General features: G+C 35.2%; 1 long non-coding RNA gene across 1 annotated transcript in view; it reads left to right on the top strand.

Annotated features, from left to right (window-relative positions):
* Window positions 1-17,651, top strand: part of LOC132803461 (uncharacterized) — a 466,094-nt gene that overhangs the window by 205,818 nt on the left and 242,625 nt on the right. The gene's annotated exons all lie outside the window — the stretch shown is intronic.

Here is a 17,651-nt window from a genome sequence, read left to right as displayed (position 1 = left end):
CCTTTAAATAGGCTTTGAATGAAGAAAATAAAACCCTAAAGGGATTAAGAAATTTCGGCCAACATAGAATCCAATTAGGAAATTGCCTAATTTCACATCCTTTTCTAATCTAATTTGGATTAATTAATTCTGTTATTTTGAATTATAAATTAATTAATTTACAATGAAAATAATAAAATAATAACTTTCCTAAACTTATTTATCCAACAAATAAATAAATAAAAACCCAAAAAAAGTCAAACCTAAATTAGGAAAGGAGTTGACTAGTTTGACAACTAAGCTAAGTTATGTCTGATGTCCGAGCTAACTCATGTCTACCTGATGTCCGAGCTAACTTATGTATGATGTCCGAGCTAACTTATGTCTGCCTGATATCCGAGCTAACTTATATCTGATGTCCAAGCTAACTTATGTCTGATGTCCGAGCTAATTTATATCTGCCTGATGTCTGAACTAAGTTATGTTTGATGTCCGCAGTCCGAAGTCTGAGGTCAGATGTCCGATATATGGGTGTCCGATTTAAATGTCCGATGTATCAACCTCCACCATTTGGATGCTTAAAACAGGTCTTTTATCATCGGGTATGGACAAGCCCTTTTGAGAATGAATTACTCCCTGGATAAAGGCAGCAAAGTTGTCCATATCATATTAATACCCTAGCGGGTTGTCGGGTGTGCGAGCTCGGGCAAATTCGCATCATTCCCCTGCTATTGAAAAGGATTTTCCCTCAAATCAAAGTCATCACCTGAAGCAAAAGGAGACAATTCAGCAACATTGAATGTAGCACTAACATTATACTCACCCAGCAAATCAAGTTTGTAAGCATTGTCATTTATCTGCTCCAAAACTTGAAAAGGTCCATCTCCTCCCGGCATCAATTTTGATTTCTGCTATTCGAAAAACCTCTCCTTTCTTAGGTGCAACCAAACCCAATCTCCAGGTTTAAACACAACTTGTTTTTGGCCTTGATTAGCATTCCTTGTATATTGCTCAGTCATCCTCTCAATATTTGCTTTAGTTTTTTCATGAATCTGCTTCACAAAATCAGCTTTTTGTTTCCCATCTAGATTAGCACGTTCATTAAAGGTAAAGGTGTTAGATCTAATGGAGTCAAAGGATTAAAACCATAAACAATTTCAAAAGGAGTAAATTTAGTTGCTGAATGTAAAGACCTATTATAAGCAAATTCAACATGTGGCAAACAATCCTCCCAAGTTCTCAAATTTCGACTAATTAATGCTCTCAACAATGCAGACAAAGTTCTATTCACTACTTTGGTTTGTCCATCAGTTTGTGGATGACAAGTAGTTAAAAATAAAACCTTAGTACCTAACTTAGCCCACAAAGTTTTCTAAAAATAACTTAAGAACTTAGCATCCCTATCCAAAACAACAGTCCTAGGCATTCCATGTAACCTCACAATTTCTTTGAAAAATAAATTAGCAACATTAGATGTATCATCAGTTTTATTACATGCAATAAAATACGCCATCTTAGAAAATCTATCCACAACAACAAAAATTGAATCCTTATCTGTCCTTGACCTAGGCAAACCAAGAATAAAATCCATAGACAAATCTACCTAAGGATGTGAAGGGATCAGTAATGTAACACCCCGTCCCGAACCATGTCGGAATTTTCACACGTTGGCCGAGGTTGACTGTTGACCGTTGACCGTTGACCGAAGGGGTCAAAAGTTGACTTTTTGATCCAATTGGAATTCTAGGTTGACTGAGGTACCGTTACGAAGTACACGTTGGCACGAGTTCATAGACTAGTAGCACGTTGAAAACGGAGCTACAGTTTGAAAGTTATAAGCAAAACAAGTTGAGGTCCAAACTGTCCAAGGGGTGCCGGTGTTGACTTTTTATTCATGTAAAGTTGAGCTTTGACTCATGTATGATTGTGAAGTGCTCGTCGATACGAGTCCGTAGACTAGCGGCAAGTCCGATTTGGACATGTGGTTTGAAAGTTATGGACCTATAGAGTTTTTTTTTTAAATACTGTATTATTTTAATATTATTTTTTTAAACGTGTAACGATGTGCCACGTGTGACTTAATGAAGGTGACCATGTGTCACCATGTTGAGAAGCCACATGTCAACCATGTGTAATATCATATTATTTTATTATTATTTTAAATAATAATATTATTATTTAATTATTTAATTGTTTTTATTTTATTTTATTTTCCTTTTTCTTTTCTTTTTCTTTTTCTTTTTCTTTTCTTTTCCCCCACGTGGGAAAAAAGGCCACGGGGCCCGATCCTTCTTCTTCTTCTTCTTCTTCTTCTTCTTCTTCTTTCTTTCTTTTCTTTCTTCCTTCCCACCGGCCGTCTCTCTCTCTCTCTGCTGCACATTTTCCCGCAGCTGGGCGACACCGGCGGCCAAATCTCCTGCCGAATGGCCAGCGGATGCGCCGAGATCGGCCTCCAACGCCAGCAACCGGTGTGTCGCTGGTTTGCCCATTTTCCGGCAGCCACCGGTCGTGCAACCGGTCCTTTCCCACTAATTTGGACCCTCTGATTCCGATTCTGAGCTCCAATTAACTCAACTCCCGTCGATTTGCAAGATACGAAGGGATCAAAACCGGCCGAAGCTTTCCGGTCAAATTCCGGCCACCTCCAACGGAATTGGGGTCGATGGAAACCGGATTTGTAATCCTCATCGCTCAAGCTTCGATTCGGTATATTATTCGACTATTTTGGATAACGTTTGTGTTTGACCCCCCGGGTACCGGGTATTATTTATCCGAATAAAATATTAATTTATTTGACTGTGTGTGAATTGTGTTTTAGGAGCACCGGTGAGTCGTGGAATTGATCCCATGGTAGATCATGGTTTAATTGCGTGCTCCAGGTGAGTGACCCACCTTAAAAAATATTTTGGACAATTAATTATGTTTAATTGGTATTTGAATCATGCTCATGTGGTACGATGTAATTATTATTTTATTGTGGTTTAATTTATTATTTATGCATGAGCAAAGTGTATTTCGGTAATAATCGTACGTGATTTTAAGTATTTTTTTGGGGCATAATTGGGTTAAATATTTTATGAAAATATTTGTTTAAATTGTATAAATTATGCCTGCGGTATTTTAATTGTTGCATGTCGTGTTACGAGAAAATTATGGTTTATTTGTTATTGATGTTTTCGTACCGGATTGTGAAAAGGAAATATGTGGGATGGTATTTTGTGAAAATTTAGTATATTTCCCACGGTAATTTTGGAAAACGGTACGGTTGGTTTAATAATTATTTTAGACGCATTCACACAGTATTGGTGTTCTGGTATATGTATATGTGGTTTAGCGCGCAAGTATTATTATTTCACCCGTGAGTTGCCATTGGATCGTGGGCAGGCAAGTTTGTTATTGGCCACAGCCACCCCCCTCCTTGGCCGGGATGATGGTTTCAGCAGCGGTACTGTCGGGACGCCGAAGTGCCGTTTGCAAGTTTCTCTCTTTAATCTCCCCGCCAGTCGGTGCTCAGGACGCTGGGTATCAGAGGGCATCACTGGTATATGGTGTGGTGCGTCAAGTACAAATTTTTCGAATAGAAATTGCAAACCCCAAAAAATACAAAATTATTTATTATAATTTATTGCAGTTTATTTATATTTGGGGTATTTATTTATTTATTTGTTGTTTATTAAATTATTTGGTTCCTTGGTTTTCGGGAAGTACGAATATCGGTTTTGTGAAAATGTTTTAAAAAGGGGAACATTTCCAACGGAGTGAATAGTGAGGGTTTTGAGAGAAAGTATTACCTTCAAATGTTTATTTATTTATTTATTTAATTGTTCGGTATTGATTAATTAAATCCCTTTATTAGGTATATTATTAATATTAAAGGTGTATAGTAGATAGGGTCACTTACTGAGATGATTAGCATCTCACGCTCTTAAATTCCGTTCTCCTAGGTTCAGGTTGGGAGACGTTGATCGTCCGGGACGAGCCGACGTCTCAGCTCGTTGCCAAAAGTCCAAGAAGTATTTATTCCCTTTTTCCTCTTCATCTTGTATTGTTTCCGTATCTGTCATTGTATTAATTCATATTTATTTGTATAATGTTCTGTATACTGTATTGGACGTGTAGTTATTATCTATGCACTGATTTACTGTTATTTTGAAGTGTTGTAAATTTGTGGAATCAAATTGTAATATTGTGGGAGGAATAAGGGGACAATTATAGAAGTGCGTTTTCAGTGCAGGAAATTTTTGGTAAGTCCTACCCTTAGGGGAGGTGCTGCTGGATTTTCCGTTGGAAGGTTCGGTGGTATTTCCCTGGGATCAGGGCTTGTCTAGGGTTCCGATGAAGGAATTCTGGACGGGTCCTGACAGGTAAAGTTTGGTACAATCCATGCGGCTTCAATGTGGACTTTGTCTTTCGGCATTTCAAGCACCTTTCACATATTTTCTCAATATCTCTCTTCATGTTAGGCCAATAAAAATGCTCTTGTAGCAAGGATAAAGTTTTTAAAAATACCAAAATGTCCCATTAAACCACCCCTATGACCTTCCTAAACTAGTAACTCCCTAATGCTACAATTAGGCACACAAACTTTGTTTTTCTTAAACAAATACTCCTCAAATATGTAAAATTTATTAAATACATGTTTCAAAAAAGTCCTAAATATTTTCCCAAAGTCACTATCATGCTCATAAAGTTTCTTTAATTGTTCAAAACCAAGAAATCTAGCATCTAAGGTAGCATAGAGAACATACCTTCGTGATAATGCATCAACAACCACATTTTTCTTACCTTTTTTGTAGCGGATCACATATGGAAAAAATCTCAATAAATTCAATCCACTTGGCATGCCTTCGGTTGAGCTTTCCTTGGCCTTTAATGTGCTTCAAAGATTCATGATCCGTATGAATCACAAATTCTTTTGACATGAGATAATGCTGCCACGTTTCCAAAGCCCTCACCACAGCATACATCTCCTTGTCATATGTCAGGTAGTTTAGTGCAGCTCCATTTAATTTCTCACCAAAGTAGGCTATGGGCCTTCCTTCTTGCATTAATATAGCTCCAATACCAACACTCGAAGCATCACATTCAATTTCAAAAGTCTTAGAAAAATTTGGCAAAACTAGTAAAGGTGCATTACATAATTTTTCTTTCAACAAATTAAAAAAAATTTCTTATACTTCCCTCCATTTAAAGCCAACATTCTTCTTTAGAAAAAAATTCAAAGGTGCTGTGATGGTGCTAAAGTCCTTAACAAATCGATAAAAAATTGCCAAATCATAAAAGCTTCTCACTTGAGTGATAGATGTTGGTGTCGGCCACTCCTTGATTGCTTGAACTTGAGATTGATCAACTTTGATTCCTGCAGCACTTACTACAAATCCTAGGAAAACAAGCTCATCTTTGCAAAAATCATACTTTTTCATGTTAGCAAACAACCTTTCTTTACTAAGGATATTTAAAACTTGCCTAAAATGGTCTACATGCTCATCCAAGTTTCGGCTATACACTAAAATGTCATCAAAGTACATAACCACAAATTTACCAATAAATGGACGCATAACATGATTCATAAGCCTCACAAAAGTACTAGATGCATTAGTTAAACCAAAAGGCATGACTAACCATTCATACAGCCTATATTTAGTCTTAAATGCGGTCTTCCATTCATCACCTTCTTTCATCCTAATTTGATGGTATCCACTTCTAAGACTAATTTTAGTAAACATGCAAGCACCATGCTATTCATCAAGCATATCATCTAATCTAGGAATTGGATATCTATATTTAATGGTGATATTATTTATAGCCCTACAATCAACACACATTTTCCAAGAACCATCTTTTTTAAGCACTAATAAAACAAGAACAGCACATAGATTCATACTCTCACAAATATAACCTTTATCAAGTAACCCACTTACCTGCTTTTGTAGCTCTTTTGTGTCTTCGGGATTGCTTCTATATGCAGGCCTATTTGGTATGTAGCCCCTGGAAAAAAGTCAATTTGATGTTGAATCCCTCTAATTGGTGGTAATCCTTTTGGAATTTCATCCAGAAAGATATCTTCAAAATCTTGCAAAAGAGAAAGAATTGAACTTGGCAATTCAAGTTCTTCAAGGTTACTTGATCATTAAAATAATTATCTTTATAAATCATGACCAGCAATGGTTTCTTACTCAAGATAGCTTTACTTACATCTCCAAAACTCAAAAAAAAAAAATTTATATTCTTTCTTTCCTTCCTTTCTTTTCCTCTCTCTCTCTCGGCCATAAGACATTTTTCCTCACTCACGGGTTTCTTGCTATAGCTCTCGGGTTTCTCCTTTTTTTTCACTTTAATTTCGGCCTTCTCTTGGTTTTTCCACTCAAGTTGGGTTTTAGAACACTCACCTGGTTGGTCTTGCATGACTTGGACTCCTTATATGGGTGTTGTTGTCATGGGGGCCATACTAGTCCTTTCCTTGAGTTGTTCGACCATCCTCCTTTGTTGTATTTGAATTTGATCTTTGTACACCTCTTTAGGAGTTAATGCCTCCAGTTTGACTTTTTTACCTTTAAATCTAAAAATAATATTATTCTCTCTACCATAATGAATAGCATCTCTATCAAATTGCCAAGGCCTACCAAGTAAAATATGTCCCGCATGTATAGGCACAACATCACACAAAACCACATCCACATATTTATCAATGCTGAATTTTGCTTTGGCTTGTTTATTTACTTTCATCTTATCACTATTATTTAGCCATTGTAATCTATATGATTCTAGATGTTTAATAGTTGTTAAGCCTAATTTATCAACCACAATGTTACTAATTACATTAGTACAACTTACACTATCAATAATCATGCTACAAATCTTACCTTGAATCTCACATCAGGTGTGGAAGGTGTTCTCTCTTTGAATTTCATCCTCATCTTTATATGCAGCAAGTACTCTCCTAGAAACCAAACTTAATTCAGCATGGGAAGCATTCAAAGTTTCGGCCTCACCTTCAAGCTCTTCCTCCTCCTCTTACTCGGTTTCACCACCACTTTCCTCACTTTCCGATTCTAGCTCACCATTACCCTTCAACACCATGATCCTTCTATTCAAGCATTGGCTAGCGATGTGTCCTTGTCCCTGGCACTTAAAACAAATAATTTCCCTTAATCTTGAAGGTTTAGAATAAGATTTTACCTCATTTTTATGTGCTTGGACAGATTCGGGTTTAAGCTTCTTTCTTGGCCGATTGGTGCATTCTTCTCCCACCTTCGGCTTTGGCTTGCTTTCATAGGCAGGATTGTTTCTCCAGCCACTTGGAATTGATCTTCTGCTGTTGGAAACTCCTCCAAACCGTGAGCTTATACCCCTCCTTTTGAATTGATGCTCCAATTTAATAGCCACATGCAACATCTTCTCAAACTCCATATATTGTTGCAACTCTAGTTGATTGGCTATCTCTCGATTCAAACCACCAAAGAATCTTGCCATGGTTGCTTCTCTATCCACATTCATGCTTAACCTCATCATGAGCATCTCCATCTCCTTGTAATAATCCTCCACAGACCTATTTCTTTGAGATAGGGATTGAAGCCTTTAATGCAGCAACCTATGACAATGTGATGATACGAACAGCTTCCTCATGGTTCCTTTCATTTGTCATCATGTAACGATCAAGTCATCACCAACTCTCCTTCAGATGTTTTGCTCATTGGTCCACCATTGGAGTACATAATGACCAAACTCCATTGCTGCCAACTTCACCTTCCTGGCTTCCGAATAATTATGACAATCAAAAATCATCTCCATTCTCTCCTCCCATTCCAAATAAGCTTCCGGATCACTTTTTCCCATGAAAGGTGGAACGTTTACCTTGATGTTCCCAAGATCATCATCTTCATTCCTTGCTGGTCTCCCACGGATTGGCCTTTCTTGAGGTTCAAAAATTTCATCAAACCCCTCCTCCAAGTCATCTCCATAGTTACTTCCCCCGAATTCCTCTCTTGGTCGCCCTCGGCCTCCTCGACTTCGACCTCGTCCTTCATGAGCATCTAACCTTATATTTGGCACTCCTTTGGATGTTTCTAACCTGTCCATCCTTTGATTTAAATGGTCAAATTGAGTATTCATCCGCTGTAGTTGCTCCAAGACAACCCTTATGTCTGTTTTCTCACCACTCTTAAAGGTGGATCTCCTCTTCTCACCCTTGAATCCTACGGACTCTTCTTCATTAATTCTTAAAGGTGGATCTCCTCTTCTCACCCTTAAATCTTCCATGTTAGTATAAATAATGTAAAAATAAAATAAGACCTCACCAAATTCACTCCCTCACGTGTTTCACTCAAACAAAGTCTCCACATTCGTTTTTCACACTAGTTTTGGCTTTTACCCTCTTTTAAGCTCACACACTCTTGTCTTTTTCCACTCAATGAATTATCTCAAAGTTCTAATTAAAACACCCACTAAATAGCAATTAGATCACAAGTATGTTATAATTAAACCTATCAACAAAACAGTAGCAAAAAGTAAGCAATACCGAATAAATTAACAAATCCTAATTTTCAGCTTTTCTAGGCAAAATAAGGCAAAACAATTAGAAAATTTTGGAATTTTTAAGAACTAGACCAGATGGTTAATTACTTTCTCATCTCTATCTTCCAACTCTGTCCACGAGACATTCGGAAACCTACACATGTATATATAACATTTCATGAACTTTTTTTTTTTGGTAATTAACATTTCATGAACTTGAAGATTGAAACATTGGTTCTAAGATATAGATTTTTAAATTCCATGAAATTAAATCACGTACATGGCAACTTCTAATTAGTTGAATTATAAACATTGAAGTATATATTCTTAAATGATTTTTACGTCCCTGCATAATATAGTTTGTGTGTACTAATGCAGTCATAAAGTATTAATATTATAAAGATATTAATATACTACACCTGTCGGCACAAGATCACAAATCAAATAAGCCATACCTTAGCTGGGTAGATCCTCTACATCATACTGTAGTAGAACCCAAATTAAAAAGATAAATGTCAAAAGAAAAAGTGATTAATCGGAACACTACAATTTTTTTCTTTTTTTATAGCACCTAATTTCTAGCAATGAAACCCAATTTTGTAACCAATAAGATTATTTTATAGCCACATTATTAATTCTGTCTCTCAGTTTAGTTACAATGACAATTATTTAGTTCACCAAATAGTTTTGTCACTAAGCAATTGAATTGCCATAAAAGAAAAGCAAATTATCAATTAAAATTTTAAAATACTTAGTTAATCATTTATGGATTTCATACAAATATGATATATTGTTATTTTCCCAATTAAAGTTTATTAAAAAAATTACTTCAATGAGATGACATTATTTTAAAAATTTGTCTTGCCAAATATGAATTCTTTATTATATAAGATACCGAAGATAGAAGAACAAGAAATGCAAATAATTTAATTATTGATTTAAAGTTTTGAATTTTAATCATTGCACATTCATAGACTTTTTACAAAAACACATACATCATAATCATGAGAACAATTATAAAACCGATAAAAAGAAATCGACAAATAAAAATATATTAGTTGACTGTGTTGTTTTTTGAAAATTTACAATAAAACATTCCTCCATTTTTACTTAGATTATTAATATTAACCTCTTGATTTATTTCCTCTTTACGCTCGAATTAATTGAGAATCACCATCGTCATCCGCGTAAAGGTTTTGGTATTTTGCCATTTCTTTAGCTTTCGATAAAGTAATAATGATTTCGTCCCGATCCAAAATTGTCATTTCCTTGGGGGGAATTTGGGTGAATGCCCCTATCGGAAGGCCATTGAGGATATATACCCACCCATTTTTGAAACCTTTTTATTTTACCTTCTCATTTTTTAATAATCCTAAAATACCCTTCAAAATATCAAAAACAAATTAAATTTTTTTCTTTCTTTCACTTCTCACCAGTTCATCTCTTTTTCTTCCTCATCCTTTCCCCTAAAAACCCCAGATTTGAGTTTTCTTCCTCATCTTTTTCAAATTTCGCAGATAGATAGAACGAAAAAAAAAATGGCCAAGTGGTGGTGCTCCGGTGCCAACCGAATATATCTGGAAAGCCCTGGTTTACAGTCATGGGTTTGGCCACCACAGCAATTGTCCCCAAGCTGCTTTGTAGCGCAAGATCCAAGCCATCCTGAAGCAGAGTATCTGTAAAAGATAGAGCCCAGGGGAGAATCCCTGCCGTAGTGTTCAGCCAAAGCCTCCTGGACAAAAAACCTAGCAACCGATCAAGGGGTGTGAAGTGGTGATAATGGGAAAAGTAAGAGAAATCTTTCTAATTCGGTATCAGAATAATTTGGCAAGTCTTTTTCATTTTTAATATCGTAATAGATGCATTTAGTACTTTTTAGTGATCTGTCTAGTTGTAATTTTCTTATGGTTTGTTATTTCTGGTATTACTTTTTATATCAGTTTTATGTTTCTATGAGCTTGATAAATTCTCTGATCTTGGTTCTTGATTGATTTCAAAATAGACTCGTCCAACTGTTTTAAGTGCTTTCAAAATGTAGATTTAATTGGAAATGGTGGCATTGTTTTTTAAGTTTCTCCTAGGGTTTTCCTACAGGTTTATCTATTTATTTTGAATCTTTCAACTTTCAATTTGTTTCTTGTTATCTTGAGGTTTAATGTTTAAAAAATTGATCCTATTCTCTTAACAAATACTATTGCATCTGCTATTCAGGTCTGTTATCTTTTTTATTTTTATTTTTTAAAATCGGGATTACTATGAGTTCTACTTTAAGGGGGAGGAGGAGGTGACTCAAATCCACGACATTAAAGGTGTGGGTGTGAGGCATACTATGTGGCCAACCTCACTTGTCAGACCTTTTATCTTTCTAAAATGGCATATTTGTAAGATGTAGATAACTTCCTCACCTTGTCTTTACTTGAAAATATTTTCTACCAAATTTTTTATATAACATTTGTCCCTTGGAAGATGTGTTAGGTAGATAGAAGAGGACTATGTGACAAGATCCGTCTTGAAAACCCTTCCAGGAGCTTCCGGATGGTCCTATCTGATGAAATACACCAGACAATCCTTAAGGAATATCCAATGGAACCTCATCTTAAAACGTGGACAACAAACAGAAGCGATAACAATAATAACTCAATATGTATATAAAAAAAATAAATCCACAACAGCATAAAGTCCACAACCAGCCTACTGTAATACAGGCCACAACTACACGCATAAGTACCATGGTCTCTACTGAATCCTATATCTAAAATCAGAGCATTCTAAGAGTATCAACAAAGTCCGGGAGTACAAATAAATAATAAATAAATCCAAAAGATAACAGTAGATAAATGAAAGATAAATACGGCTGCTGTCGTGGAAGGAACAAAACGATAAGCTGTGCGCGAAGTAAACTCCTACTAGCTGCCTGGGCCTAGGGGAATGAATTTCAAACAATAAAACGTGAGATAAAAAAATCTCAGTGAGTAGCATAGTATAATAGAAAGATAATAATTTATTTCTGAAAAACCTTTCTCTCAAGACCTCTCGTTCCACTCGTTTGAAAAAGTTTTCCGTTTAAAAATCATTTCATAAAACCCAAACTTGTATCCCAATTTAATATATCACAAAATCGATACTCAAATATAAAATGAACGATCATTGTAATATTATAAAATGTCTCAAATCAAGATATAAATATTTGAGCATAAAATATAATAAATACAATTCAACTAAATAAATATGAAAATGCATAAATCACCACAATATTTGTAAATCAACAATATGTTCAAACATACACGAAGTACCAATCTGTAAACCGTGGGAGACACCCACCTCACGACCCTCAATATACGAAACGTGTCATGGAAATATCAATTAATCGTCGGGATGTACCCAACCTCACAGTCCGTGGTAATAACAAACCGTTGGATGATACCAACCCCACGGCACCGTGGTAATAATAATAAACCTAACCTCACAGTCCGTGATAATAATATATATAACCGTTGGATGAAACCAACCTCACGGTATTGTGGTAATAATAATAATAAACCGTCGGATAAACCCGACCTCACAATCCGTGATAATAATAGATAACCGTTAGATGAAACCAATCTCATGGCACCGTGGTAATAATAATAAACCGTCGGATAAATCCGACCACACAGTCCGTGGTAATAATAGATAACCGTTGGATGAAACCAACCTCACGGCACCGTTGTAATAATAATAAACCGTCGGATAAACCCGACCTCATAGTCCGTGGTAATTATAGATAACTGTTGGATGAAATCAACCTCACGACACCGTGGTAAATCCAGCGCGCTGTAATATAATATAATATAATACCGATCCAAGATATTTTCATCAATTTAAAAATAACCAATACAGTAGTATCCTTAAAAAAATCTTGTAAGATCATATATACTTTTCCCAAACGATACTGTATCATAAATCATAAGTCCTTATTTAATATTCAAATTCAATTGCTTATTTAAATATTCCAAAAATTTCAAATCATGATTTCATACGAAAACCACAAATACCACAGTAAAATATATTCACCATAAACCAATTTTAAGCACATAAAATTATAAAATATTTGATCATGCTTAAAATCATATGATTTTCAATCTGGTTTCTCATACCAAATAGTTTCCAAAATGATTTAAAATCTCAATTTAATTACCAAGATATTTAAATGCCACAAGTCCATTTATGGACCCATTAAAATTGAAAATCACTTAAAATATTATCAAAAGTCATATAAAATGATAGCACATATTTGTGAAAGTAAATATTTATATATGCATAAAACAACATTTCAATCAAATGATATATACGTAAAATATTTAAACCACATATATATTGTACTATATACCCAAAATATTTAAAAATGATATAACCACTTACAGTACTGCAGATGCTCACTCCTGCTCTTCTACATGCTCGTCTTCAGGCTCAACTCGAGTGTCTGAAATATAATAAAATATTCCTCAGGCTTCGATAATTTAACTAAAGACACTTGTATGTCCCAAATATCTTAAATTGACTTATACTACTATAAAATTACATAAATTGAACACCGGACGGTTCAATTATACTGCGTACCCTTTGGACCATGTACCCAAAATTGGGGATTTTCATCCGAAGCCTAATCTTTCAAAATTGAACCACCTAATGGATCCTAATAATATCTAGTTTCACTAATCCAACTCCAATTTTAACCAATTTGACCAATTTTGTCCAAACACAGTCCCAACTTATTTGGAAATTAACTAATTGACCCAAAAATGGAAAAATTATCAAACGACCTCCAAAATTCACAAACTTTATATTGACAGAAAGGCCAAAAGACAAGAAACTCATTAGTATGCTCACCTTGGTCCAAAGTTTCCTCCGGTAGCCCAAAAACACTATTGAAGCATCGGTCGAACTTCCCATTGTCAGATCTTTCAAACGGTGAGGAAGCTAGACAAAATAACCACGGAAATGAGCTCATAGGGGTTGAAAATAGTGGAAAAGGTGTATGGGTTGGCCTGAAATGGCCAAAAAATAAGAAAATCCAGCGACCCACCTAGCCGGCCGCCGCGGACTTCACCTGCCTGATTTGGGCGCGTCCGGCCATCTCTCGCCGTGAAATTTTCACGGCTAAGCTCGCCTTCAAGTGACCTTTCTACTTGGCTGGCACATGTAAGTGGTGGTTGGCCGAAAATGGGCAAAACGGCGGTGGCCAAGTTCAACGGTAAAAGGGTCAAAACGATCCAATTCGGACCCAGGGGTCTGAAGGGAAAATTTCTTGGGTTTTGGAAAAGAAATGGATATTTTGGGTTTTATTTCCTATTTGACATGTTTACCTAGGCTTATATAAAACCTTGAGTCACTAACAGTTAAAAACTGAGGACTGGCTTGGACACTGATATAAAGCTTATGCTTAAAAGTTTTCAGAACCATAACTTCTTATCCGTAACTCAGAATTTGGCATGCCGCCAATTTCTGTACTCGTATCAATGAGATCTACGCAATGGTACCTCAGTCAAACCAAAAATATTGGCTATTGAAAAAGTCAACTTGGACCCACATATTGTTCACTTGATCAAACTTGGTCAAACTTGTTTAATCATGTATATTTTTGGTACGGAGTGTTACACTATGAAATCCACTTTCATCCCATATATTCTTTTATACTATGCATAGTGAAATACTATAGTTTCTATAGAGTGAATTATAGACTGTGTTCTTAAATTGAAGTATGTCAATCCTAGTTTTAAAAGGAATTTTCACTAGTTATTATTTGTTCTCTACTTAATTTCAAGGGTTGCTTGTTAATGGTAGACAAGGTCAGGAAATTAACAGAACGAATTTGGATCTGAATATTTGCAGAGAGGTAACACTCATCATATTTTATTATTCACCTGTTCTCATTGATTCATTTAACGACATGAGATTCTTGTGACTAAAGTATAGGCAATGACCTGAATTTGTTGGAGTTTGTATGTAAGTAACTTCCTCATAACAGGGGCATTCACCCAAATTCTCCTTTTGTAGGAGCTGTAATATTCTCTAGTTTTTATTCATAAAACACTTGTACATTTTTCTCTTGCTAATTCAGATTTAGTTTTTAGTTTTTCTACATGATTTTCATGTCAAGGTGAAGTGTAAGGACCCAATCTCATTATTGAATTCTCCATATTGTTTGAGATATGGAAAAGCAAGAAATAAGAAGGATGAGAATTTAAATGGATGGTAATTGAGTTCTCAAATATTGGCTCTCTAGTTTGGGACAATTTGAACTTGTTTGAATAGTAGGCATTGAAGTTTAGTTAGTTTTAGATTGGAGACTATTCCCAACTTGAAAGCTTCTTCCAATCTCTTTTAAAATGCGGCTCCATGGCAGTTGTGGAAAATATTTAAATAAATGGATATGAAAGTGTCGAATAAATGGAACCATCTTCCATTTCTCATATACCCTCATTTCTCATTAACTGTCGAATAAAGTGAAAAATATTTAAACAAATTGTTTTACCATCTCCCATTTCTTATCTACCCTCAATAACTTCTAATCCTCTCTTTTCCTCTCCCTGCTACTACATTCAATGAATCCTATGTGTCTCCCTCTCTCTTTCTCTTTTGTTGGTTACGTACCTTTCAGCCTTTCTTCACACTGACTAACCATTGCAGAAAACACAATACCACCTTCAGTTCAGTTCAGTTCGGTCTCCCTACATACCCCCAACCTTTTGTGATAACAAAAAAACTGAAGATCTTTATTGTGGAGCCTATAGACTTCAAAAATATGTAATTAAAGTGTACGATTGGGCGGAGCAGAGTTAAAGATTTTTGGTATGTATATATATATATGTACATATATGTATATATTTTTCTCTTATATTGGATTCATTGTTTGTCACGTTTTGACATGATATAAAAGTACAAGTTCTATGTTGGTTTGATTTTATGTAAAACAATCCATAAATGGTTCGAAAATTTCCATTTGAAAATTACAACTCTAATGTGTGTTAAATGCAACAACATGCAAAATATATATTCTTCAATGATCCTAAAGAGAAAAAACCCCAAAAGTTTTGAAAAAGTTCTCAAATTGGCATAAAAATTTGATTATCATGGGCCTTCAGTAATTACCGATAAAACCTATAGTAATCAATTTGTAGTTCTTGAAAAAATTACCGTAGGTTTCATCGGTAGTTACCGAAACCCCTATGGTTATCACATTTTACCAATTTTTTGGCCCCCGCAAGTCCCCTAATGTGTGTTAAATACAACAATATGCAAAATATACATTCTTCAATGATCCTAAGGAGAAAAAATCGCAAAAGTTCTGAAAAAGTTCTCAAATTGGCACAAAAATTTGATTACCGTAGGGCCTTCGGTAATTACCGATAAAACCTATGGTAATCGATTTGTAGTTCCTGAAAAAATTATCGTAGATTTCATCAGTAATTACCGAAACCCCTATGGTTATTACATTTTACCAATATTTTGGCCCCCATAAGTCCCCTAATGTGTGTTAAATGCAACAACATGCAAAATATACATTCTTAAATGATCATAAGGAGAAAAAATCCCAAAAGTTCTGGAAAAGTTCTCAAATTGGCATAAAAATTTGATTACCGTAGGGAATTCGGTAATTACCAACGAAACCTACAGTAATCAATTTGTAGTTACTAAAAAAATTACCGTAGGTTTCATTAGTAATTACCGAAACCCCTATGGTTATCATATGTTACCAATTTTTTGGCCCCCACAAGTTCCCTAATGTGCGTTAAATGCAACAACATGTAAAATATACATTCTTCAATGATTCTAAGGAGAAAAAATCCCAAAAGTTCTGAAAAAGTTCTCAAATTGGCATAAAATTTTAATTACCGTATGACCTTCGGTAATTACCGATGAAACATACGGTAATCAATTTGTAGTTGCTGGAAAAATTACCGTAGGGGTCATCGGTAATTACCGAAACCCCTATAGTTATCACATTTAACCAATTTTTTAGCCCCCACAAGTTCTTTAATGTGTGTTAAATGCAACATGCAAAATATACATTTTTCAATGATCCTGAGGAGAAAAAATCCCAAAAGTTTGTAAAAAGTTCTCAAATTAGCAAAACAAAATTTATTACCGTCAAGCCTTCGGTAATTACCGATGCAACCAATGGTAATCAATTTGTCCATACTTGAAAAATTACCATAGGTTTCATCAGTAATTACCAAAATCCATGTGATAATCACATTTTACCAATTTGATTACCGTAGGGCCTTCGGTAATTACCGATGCAACCTACAGTAATGTTATGTGATTTTCTTGGAACAAATATTGGAGAATCCATTCTGTGGTCATGGTTTTAATAGTGGCTATGAATCGTTCTTAGCCTAAGCTGTTTTCCTCCAAATTCATCGTTTTTTCTTGCAGTTGATGGAAAAGTTGTATCCAAATCTTCAAGTTCTTTGCTTTTATTGAGTTGGGTATCTACCCATTGCTCCAACCAATACCTCCATCTTCCATTTACTTTGTTTCTTTCTGTTTCTGCTGATTTTCGGAAAAAAAAAAATTTCATAGGTAGCTGAAGCTATTTTTATAGAGGAAATTATGTAAAGACTATAGAAGAACTCGAACTTACCCGGTGGCTATACCAGTATTCTTTGATCCTTTCTCTTTTGATCAAAGCCTCTTTCTTGCTTAGAAATGAAGCATCTACTTCTTCCTTCGATAGAAGGCTGTCATCCCATTTTCTTTGACTGTTTGTGTCCACCTAGAAAATTTTGATCAAATTTGGCAAGTTCAATTAATGTGTCTACGTCTCTAATAAAACAATTGTTTACACTATTAAGGGACCAAGTGTTGTATTGGCCAACCTACCATTAATATCTAGTGTCTCAAATTTTGCAAGTGACTGTTTTCGTCACGGTGATAAGTACCATCACTGGTTTGGAATCTCTTTGCACAAACCTGTGACTAAATATTTATTATGGACTGCAGGCATTTGAGCATAGTAATTGCTTGTCGTCTCACGGCTCGGCCACGAATAATAGCTTGAAGCCTCACTATTCCCTTCAATGCCCTCAAAGCCTTTTTAGCCTACAGTACACATTCACATTATATATATATATATATATATTATCAAAAGCTTGTATTGAATAAGGAATTTTGAA

Source organism: Ziziphus jujuba, chromosome 4 (assembly GCF_031755915.1).
Source record: "Ziziphus jujuba cultivar Dongzao chromosome 4, ASM3175591v1".
Taxonomy (NCBI): domain Eukaryota; kingdom Viridiplantae; phylum Streptophyta; class Magnoliopsida; order Rosales; family Rhamnaceae; genus Ziziphus; species Ziziphus jujuba.
The sequence above is the reverse complement of the archived record's forward strand: the minus strand, read 5'-3'. Positions and strand labels throughout refer to the sequence as shown.